At 48.7% G+C, this 9,799-nt stretch overlaps 2 pseudogenes; one reads left to right on the forward strand and one right to left on the reverse strand.

Moving 5' to 3' along the window:
* Positions 1 to 9,799, reverse strand: part of LOC107324590 — a 226,993-nt pseudogene that overhangs the window by 15,276 nt on the left and 201,918 nt on the right.
* Positions 398 to 4,260, forward strand: LOC107324623 (annotated as a pseudogene).

Raw genomic sequence — 9,799 nt, forward strand, 5'->3', positions numbered from 1 at the left:
AGGAGCAGCCCAGGCACCTTGGGCATCACCCAGTGTCTGAGTGCAAGCAGCTGCCTCCCAGCTGAAGGACCGAGGACTCAGAGCAGGAGCTCACATGCAGGCAACTCCTTGTGCACTTCTCAACTGAATCAGAGGAATCCCAGCTCCTGTAGGTGTGTAGGGAGCTGAATCCCATTTCAGCTCCAGGATTTCTGTCCCTGCACAGGGAAAGTCCAAACCTCCCCGTCCTCATCTGGGTGCCCTTTGTGCTTCATCAAACTAACTCTGAAAGTACTCGTTATATGTCTCCAATCAGTCACTGACCACTGGACATGTGGTGGTTAATTGAGCGAATTTCAAAGCACAGTCATGATGCTGTTGTCTTTCAGGAGCTGTTGGCCANACAGAAGGAGAGGAGAGAAATTGGAGAGAGCTTACAGGATGTGTATGGTGTGAGTGGGCTGTGAGATCGATGCAGGAACATTGCTCACAGAGCATGACATGGTAAGTCTCTCTGCGGACCGTGAGCTGCTTTTCATAGAGCACTAACAATCTGGGACACCCCATAGCAGATCCGGCTGCAGGTACTGCATTTTTCTCTACTGTGGAAAAAGACTTCGGCTCCAGCTGAGGGCTTCCGTGCTGCAGTGTGAAAGCACAGCCCTGAGTGCTGCATGTCCCAGCATGTCTGCAGGCTGTGCAGCCGGGGCTGCAGGCGGGTGCCCAGGGCTGTCCTGCAGAGCAGGGTCCCTGCTGTGCCCCAGGGGCTGTGTGCCGGGTATGGGACTCTGCCGCCTGCCAGGCTCAGCACTCAGCCTGCCCGGCAAGATGCCCACGGCGCTGCGGGGAGACGTGTGGGGGGAAGGAGCCCCCCGGCAGGGCTTGTGCTGCCACAGCTGCTGCCTGGGGCAGGGGGATCACAGATCCATTGCACAACTCTGTTTTCTAGGGCCCTTGGAAGAGGAGATCCAAGGCAGGGGATTTCCATTTCTTGTTCTGAGGCAAAACGAATTGGAGGCAGAAAGTGGCTGTCACACTTCTGAGAATTTTTCATCAGTCAGTTGCTTGTTTTGTGAACAGTCATACGTGTTGTGCTTCCAGTCTCCCATTTTTTGAAGGATGGAAACAATTTTAATTATCATCATTTTCTGTAGGCATGAATAATTCACTTTAGCTGCAAACAGGCAGCTTTTTCTAACTGAAGTTGAATGGCACAGAGGCTGCTTTTGGGGCACTAAGAGCAGTTGGGGTAAAGATATGAGACAGGAAACAGATGAAAATATCCAGGGAGACAGGATAAGGTAAGAAAGTAAGAGGAATGGTTAGAGCTCCAAATGCTGCTTCTGCCTAAGGAATGCTGAACAAAATGAAATTAAATGCAAGTAATGGTGCTAAATGTACACTGTTGTAGGAGAATGAAAACATTTCATATTATAGCAGNGGGGATCACAGCTCCACTGCATAGCAGTATGTTTCCCAGGACCCTTTGCAAGAGGAGCGCCAAGGCAGGGGGTTTCCATTTCCTGTTCTGAGGCAAATAGGACTGGAGTCAGAAATCTAAAAGGGGCAATAAGAGTTCTGAGAATTTTTCATCAATCAATTGCTTGTTTTGTGAACAGTCACACATGATGTGCTTTCAGTCTCCCCTTTCTCGAAGGATGGAACCAATTGTAATTATCATCATTTTCTATAGACATGAATACTTCACTTATCCTACAAACAGACAGCATTTTCTAACTGAAACTGAATGCCACAGAAGCTGGGGTAAAGGGCTCTAAGAGCACTTGGGGTAAAGATATGAGACATGAAACAGATGAAAATATCCAGGGAGAAGGCATAAGAAAATAAAAGGAAGGTTAGAGCTCCATATGCTGCTTCTGCTTAAGGAATGCTGAAATACATGAAATTAAATGCAAGTAATGGAGCTAAATCTGCACTGTTGTAGAAGAACCAAAATGTTACATATTGTAGCAGGAGGAGTGTCTCTGAGAATGGTCTGGATTTGTCATTATCTTTCTTGCACTCTGAGCAGGACTCCAAGCCCAACAACAGCAGATGCCCAACAGCAGCTCCATCAGTGAGTTCCTCCTGCTGCCGTTGGCAGACACGCGGCAGCTGCAGCTCCTGCACTTCTGGCTCTTCCTGGGCATCTACCTGGCTGCCCTCCTGGGCAACGGCCTCATCAGCACAGCCGTAGCCTGCGACCCGCGCCTGCACACCCCATGTACTTCTTCCTCCTCAACCTGGCCCTCCTCGACCTGGGCAGCATCTCCACCACTCTCCCCAAAGCCATGCCCAACGCCCTCTGGGACAACAGGGCCATCTCCTACACAGGATGTGCTGCACAGCTCTTTTTCTTTACCTTCTTCATGTCAGCAGAGTATTCCCTTCTCACCATCATGTCCTATGACCGCTATGTTGCCATCTGCAAGCCCCTGCACTACGGGACCTTGATGGACAGCAGAGCTTGTGCCACCATGGCAGCAGCTGCCTGGGGCACTGGGGTTCTCAATTCCCTGCTGCACACTGCCAGTACGTTTTCACTGCCTCTCTGCCAAGGCAATGTTGTCAACCAGTTTTTCTGTGAAATTCCCCAGATCCTCAAGCTCTCCTGCTCAGAATCAAATCTCAGGGAAGTTGTGTTTCTCATTTTTACTATCAGTTTAGACGTAGGCTGCTATGTTTTCATAGTTGTGTCCTATGTGCAGATCTTCGTGGCTGTGCTGAGGATGCCCTCTGAGCAGGGACGGCGCAAAGCCTTCTCCACGTGCCTCCCTCACCTGGCCGTGGTCTCCCTGTTTCTCAGCACTGGTGCTTTTGCCTACCTGAAGCCCCCCTCCATTCCCTCCCCACTCCTGGATCTGACAGTGGCACTTCTGTACTCAGTGGTTCCTCCAACACTGAACCCTATTATCTACAGCATGAGGAACAGGGAGATCAAGCACGCTCTCAGGAAGGTGTTGCAATACTCACTATTCCCGCTTCAATAAAGTGCACATCTTCATCGCATGATTCCCAGTGATGGTTCTTCATCTTTTATGCATCTTTGATTGATTGATTATGTGAGATATAGCAACGTGCAAAAAAATGTTATTGAACTTATAAATAAAAATTTGTTTCACTTCTTTCACACCTACTATCCATTTTCTCACTCCAAGAGCTCATGTAAACATGGAACCAGATTCCCCGAATAGGTTAAGAGATAAATAAATAGCATTCAAAATACGCTTTTCCTTAGCTCTTCTCTTATCCAACTTTGTCTGGATTTGGGGAAGGTACAGCCACAGATAGAAGCACAACTAGTTCTTTTCATTCCTCCTCTCTTTACACTGATACAGTGCACAGAGGATTCGAGTCCTCTCATTTCTACAGGCCTGAAGGTCTTGTGTGTCTCACAGCAGTCCCGTCGTCTCTACAGCAGCACTCAGTGGTTTGCTTAATTTTCTTATCTCAATACTTGGAACAGCTACAGGACCTGTAGCATAAGTGACCGCAGAGCTCCTTATGAGGGGTGGAGTGACAGTGGGATCTGTCCAGAGCTTGGAGCAACTGCAGGATGTGTAGCAAAAACTTGGAGCTATTGCAGGGACTGTGCCAGGAGTTGCAGAGGCTGCAGCAATGTCAGCAGATCCAGCTCTCTTCCCCTTGAAGATGCTGAATAGTGTTGAACACAGCTCAGTAGGTGTGGGCCAGGCCCTGGCACACTGCAGTCATTTGGGCCTTTTTAGGATTACCAGTGCCACAGCAGACCTGTCTCCAATATTCTACCAGTTTCTCAGGATCCTGCAGTTGCTCGGAGATGAAGTTCCAAAGCCCTGGGGGTGCCCACCACTCCAGGCAGCTGCCCAGACTGTCCCACACCCCCTGCCATGCAGAGCCTTCTCACCTTGGGGCAGATCTCTCACTGATATTCCTGAATAATTGTTTAACCTCAATCCTAGAATCATAGAATCACCAAGGCTGGAAAAGGCCTGAAAGATCATCCAATCCAACCGTTCACCTATTACCAATAGCTCCCACTTAACCATGTCCCTCAACACAATATCCAGTCTCTCCTTGAATACCCCTGGTCTCCCAGAGACGACAGTGTAAAATGTGTAATTCCTAATCATACCAACAATATTACTTCCAAAACCCAAAGATGTCCAAAGAGCTGAATGTGCACAAAACTTCACTTTGCCAATTTTATCGTGGTACAAACCAAGGTCAAACAGCATAGCAAAATAAATACCCTAATCCAGCATCCAGAGTTGACAAATGATGCAGCAGGGAAAACAAGCAGCAAGCAAGGAGCTGTGAAATGCAGCTTTATGAGAAGGCTCAGCAAGCTCCACAAATAAGGGAACAATCAGCATCATTGCCAGCAGTTCTCCAGCTCCCACGAAGCCCTGTGTTATCTCACTCTGAATAGATGTGCTGTTATCTCAACCCTTGGAGACTCACATCAGGCACCAAAATGACGGTGGTGGTTGAACCCAGCAGGCGGGTCAGCTGCACACAGTGCTCTGTGCACTGCCCCATTCCCAGTGGGATGGGGATGAGAACTGGGAAAAAGAGTACAACTTCTGGGTTGTAACAAAGCAGTTTACTAAGAGAGATAAAAGGAGAGGAGTAATAGTTATCACTATATATCCGTTGATATGGAATTGTATGTAACAACTAATGCACAAGCACTTGCTCAGCACCACCAGACTGATGCCCAGCTGGGCCCTGGGCAGTCAAGAGAGTGAGATGAACTCCCAACACTTTCAACACTCCTTCTGCTTGCTGTCAGATGGTACGCAACATCCCTTCAGCCACTTTCAGTCAGCTGTCCTCACTGTTCCCTCCCACTTCCTTGAGCCCTCCACTGACCATGGCCTTGGCTCTGTACAATGCTGCTTAGCAGCAGCTGTAAACACCACAGTGTTATCAACGTTTTTTTTCACCTAGAACCAAAACACTGCACCATAGCAGGCAGTCTGAAGAAAAAAATTCCATCCCAGATGTAACTCAGATTCCTGCCTGTCCCCCTCCTCTTGTTCTTCCTGATCAGGAAGCAAGGAACAGAATCTGCTGCTCTTCTTTTTGAAACCTTTCCATCAGTATTCAGGTGGCTCCTCTGCCATCCCCAGGCAGAGCTCAGTGCACTCTCACAGATGGCAGCAGCCTTTCCTAATTGTCCTTGGCCATCCGTCATAAAGAATTGGTATCTGCTCTGCTACAGTTCAGAGGTGAGAACCATCCCACCATGTCTCTGTGAGACAAACAAGACCCTAGGCCTGCAAAGGCACAGAGATTTGGAGTTCGCTGAGTGAATGTTTGTGGTCCTCTCATTAGTGTAAGGATTCTTCAGAAAGCATCCCCTTCCAGAAGCATGCTTTGATTTAGCCTGTCTGGGTCTTGCATCTACACTGTGGTACTGATGTTCAGGGCCTTGCTCAGAATCAGCAGCCTGCATGAAAGGAAAAGCTCTGTGGTTTTCTCTTGATTTGTCCCGTTTATTTCCCATGCTACCCGCACTGGTCTACAGGCACTTTAGGGCAGCAGTAGGTTGGGGTTACCCCCAGAGGGTACACAGTAAGATTTAGGACGGGGTATTGGCAACAAGACTTTCTCTGAGGAATCCTCACACAATCCTATAGAACAACTCAGAGGCTTTCCATTCAATCTCCAACAGCAACAATATCCCTCAGCCCTTCTCTGTCACATCCAATTCCCCACCCTTCCCCATTTGGACCTGGTTTAAAGCCCTATAATCAATCAGTGCAGGAGCATTTCAGATGGGGTCATGGAGGAGGCAGACTGCCATTCTTGGGGTGGCCATTTTCCCAGGAGGGCATGGTGGGAGGGCTTTGTCCCATCTGGTTCCACCAACACTTGCATCCACCCAGCAGAAGGCTGTGCCCTCTGTGTCCCACTTGAACTCTGCATGGAGCTTACAGTTGGCAGTGACATGGCTGAGAAGCTCTGGGCATGGATTAAGGGACAGGGAATTAATGTGCCTTCCTAACTTCCTCCCTGCATGCCTTAGCAACTTCCTTGTAATCTCCCCAAGTACCCAGCCCCTTCTTCCAGAGGACGGAGATTCTCTTTTTCTTCCTGAGTCTCAATAGTTTTTCCCAGTTCATCTGCACTGGTCTTCTTCCCCTATGGCTCACCTTATGGCATTCAGGGACAGCCTGATCTCGTGCCTTTAAGATTTCCATCTTGAGGAGTGTCCAGGCTTCCTGGACCCCTTTACCCATAAGGAGCGACTCCCAAGGGACCTGTGCTACAAGTGTCCTGAACAGGTCAAAGTCCGCCCTCTAGAAGTTCAGGATAGTAGTTTTGCTAGTCACCCTTCTGACATCTCCAAGAATAGAGAATTCTACCATTTCATGGCCACTCTGCCCAAGACAGTCCCCAACCTTCTCAACTCCTACCAGTCCTTCACTGTTAGTGAAGAGCAGGTCTAGCAAGGAACCACCCCTGGTAGGACTTCATACCAGCTGTGTAAGGAAGCTGTCTTGCATGCAATCTATAAACCTCTTGGACTGATTCCTCTGCTATTTATTATATTCCCAGCATATATCAGAGAAGTTGTAGTCTCCCAAGAAAATGAGTGCTGGCAATCTTGCGACTTCAGTAAGCTGCTCATAGAATGCCTCACCCATCAATTCATCTTGATTAGGCGGTCTATAAGAAACCTTTAGCAAGATGTCACACTTACAGGCCTTTCCCCCGATCCTTACAAACATGCACTTCATTCTGAAGCCCAAGCTCTTCAACATCAAAACTCTCTTTAATATAAAGGGCCACACCACCACCCTTCCTTCCTCCTCTATCCCTTCTGAAGAGCTTGTAACCATCCATCACAGCACTCCAGTCATGGCAGTGGTCCCACCATGGGTCGGTAATAGCAACTAGGTCATGGTTTGTCAGATGCACAGTTGCTTCCAGCTCCTCTTGCTTGTTGACCAAGCTGCGTGCGTTGGTGTAGACGCACTTCAGCTGAGGCATCTGCCTCTCTCCCAGCTCAAACAGCATTTCCCTAGGCTTATCTCTGGTAAGCCCTGTTTTGTCCCCTCCCCCATCGTAGCTAGTTTAAAGCTCTTTCGATAAGCCCCGCTACCGTCTATGCTAGGATTCACTTCCCCCTTTGAGACAGTTGGGTTCCATTCATGGATAACAGACCATGGGCCAAGTAAACTGTCCTGTGATCAAAGAACTCAAAGTTTCTGGCTCAGTACCAACCTCTGAGACAATTGTTCATTGCTTTGCTTTCCAAGCCTGCTCTGTGTCCCTCACTGCCACTGAAGGTATAGAACAAAAAATCACTTGATCTCCCACTTTGTGAACTAAATGGCCTAAATTCCTGAAATCTCTTTTTATAGTTTGTAGTCTTATCTAAGAAATTTCATCACTGCCCACCTAAACTATGAGTAGTGGAAAATAATCAGTGGACCTAACCAGCATTGGGAGTTTCCTCGTTATGTCCCTGACCTGAAGCCAAGAAGGCAGCAGACTTCCTGACGGCTCGGGTCCAGTCTGCAAATGGGGCCCTCTATTCCTCTGAGAAGGGAGTCACCCACCACGGCCACCCTTCTTTCTTTCATGGCAGAGGAAGTCACAAGGCTTGGTAGTGACTGCCTTGCATTAGTCTAGACAGAAACAGAACATGGTGGGTGAGTAGTTGGCCAATAGGTCAGGCCAAAGGGATTATAGTCAATGGGTTCCATCAGCCTGGTAGATGGTCACTATCAGGGTCCCCCATGGCTCCATTTTCGGGCCACTTCTCTCATGTTTTTGTGGATGACTTGCATGCAGAACTAGAAGATGTTCTGAGCAAGTTTGCTGATGATACCAGATGAGGAGGTGCTGTTCCCTCCACTGAGGGTGGGTACCAGTTGGTACTAAGCACCAAGTGCATAAAGTATAACAAGTGCCTGATTGTGCACCTGGGTAGGGGCAACCCTGGACATACACACTGACTGGATATGGGACACTGGAGAGAAATCTGACTGAAAAGGACTGGGGGTCCTGGTCAGCATCAAATTGAAAGTGAGTCAGCAGTGTGCCCAGCCAGCCAAGAAGGCCAACAGTCCCCTAAAGTGCATCAAGCAATTTATTGCCAGCTGGGTGGGAGAAAGGTTTGTCCCTCTTTGCTCTGCATTGCTACTGCCTCACCTGGAGCACTGGGTGCACTTCTGGGAACCTAAAGTACATCAAACTATGGGAGAGTGTGCAAAGGAGGGCACTGGAACTGAGAGATCTGAAGTTTCAGTGGGATTGATTGCTTGTACAGACTGGGCCTTTCTTACATCCCACATCCTGCTATGAGACACAGGGCACACATGGGACATGAACTTGACAGCATCCTTGCAGACATAGATGCTGAGCCTGGAATCCACTGTCCTCATGTCTTTCATTTAACATCATACAGATCTCCATCCCACATCCCCAGGAAGGGTCCTGAGCCAACATGAGTGACAGGATCTCCATGCCAAGGGTCTGGGAATCATGCTGGCCTGTCTGCTTCATAAGGCAAAGGAGGGGTTTCTTAGCATCAGAGCCACCATGCCAGTGCCTTTCACTGCCTGTAGCCATGGCTTCCAATTATCTGCTCTAACAAGTCACTTGGGAAGCTTGCTTGGTAATAGCCCTCAGTGGGCCCATTAATACTCCAAGAAACTTCACTGTTACTTCTGACTTTGTCTTGCTGAGCACTTTGTGCAAACTTCTCTCTGCACTGGAGATTGATGGACTCAGCATCAAATGCGCCCTGGGGCCCATTATAAACTTAAAAGCCTCTTGTGCCTTATGCCTTCCTGTGATATTCTTCAGGTTTTCAGAACTTGTTCAGCAAAATGGAGAGGTATTTGGAGAGAGCATAAGGAGGAAGAATCCAAAATACATTTATTGTCTGTGTATTTAGATTTGGGTTTAAAGAAGATATTAAAGCAACACTGTACAACTCCTTGTGCACATCTGAGATGAACCAGAGGAATCTCAGCTCCTGTGGGTCTGTGGGGAGCTGAATCCCATTTCTGCCCCAGGGTTTCCATCTAGGGATGAGGCACCTGCACTGCATCCACTGGATCACAGCCCTGCAGAGGATGTCTCAACTCCCCCTGTCCTTGTCTTGTTGCCCTTTTTGTTTAATCAAACACTCTCAAGTAGGACTCAGAAGATGTCAGGAAATGACTTTGGATAACTCAGAAGATTTCAAAGAACAGTTATGATACTGTTGTCTTTAAGGAGTTGATAGCCATGAGGACCCAGGGGCACCACAGGGGAAATGAGTGGGAAGGATAAAACTGACATCCTCTGCTGCTCAGCTGGGCCAGGACACAAGGAGCTCATAAAAGTGGACAATGCTGTAGAGAGACAGCTGTGCGAGGAGCAGCTCTTGTGCACAGCACAGCCTGCAGGTGACAATCGACAAGAGAAATTGGAGAGAACTTACAAGATGTGTAGTGTGTGAGAGTACTGTGAGCTCACAGCAGGAGCATTGCTCAAAGACCACAGCAAGGTAAGTCACTTGCAGTAGGTTATGCAACTGCTTTTAATAGAGGGTTATCTAAATGCAGGACATCCAACAGCAGATCTGGCTTCACTCACTGCATGTTACATTACAGTAGAAAAAGCCTTCTGCTCCAGCTGAGGGCTTCTGTGCTGCAGCATCAGAGCACAGCCATGAGGGCTGCATGTCCCAGCATGGCTGCAGGCTGTGCAGCCGGGGCTTCAGGAGGGTGCCCAGGGATGTCCTGCAGAGCAGGGTCCCTGCTGTGCCCCAGGGGCTGTGTGCCGGGTATGGGACTCTGCCGCCTGCCAGGCTCAGCACTCAGCCTGCCCGGGG

The sequence above is a fragment of the Coturnix japonica genome, chromosome 26 (genome assembly GCF_001577835.2).
Source record: "Coturnix japonica isolate 7356 chromosome 26, Coturnix japonica 2.1, whole genome shotgun sequence".
Taxonomy (NCBI): domain Eukaryota; kingdom Metazoa; phylum Chordata; class Aves; order Galliformes; family Phasianidae; genus Coturnix; species Coturnix japonica.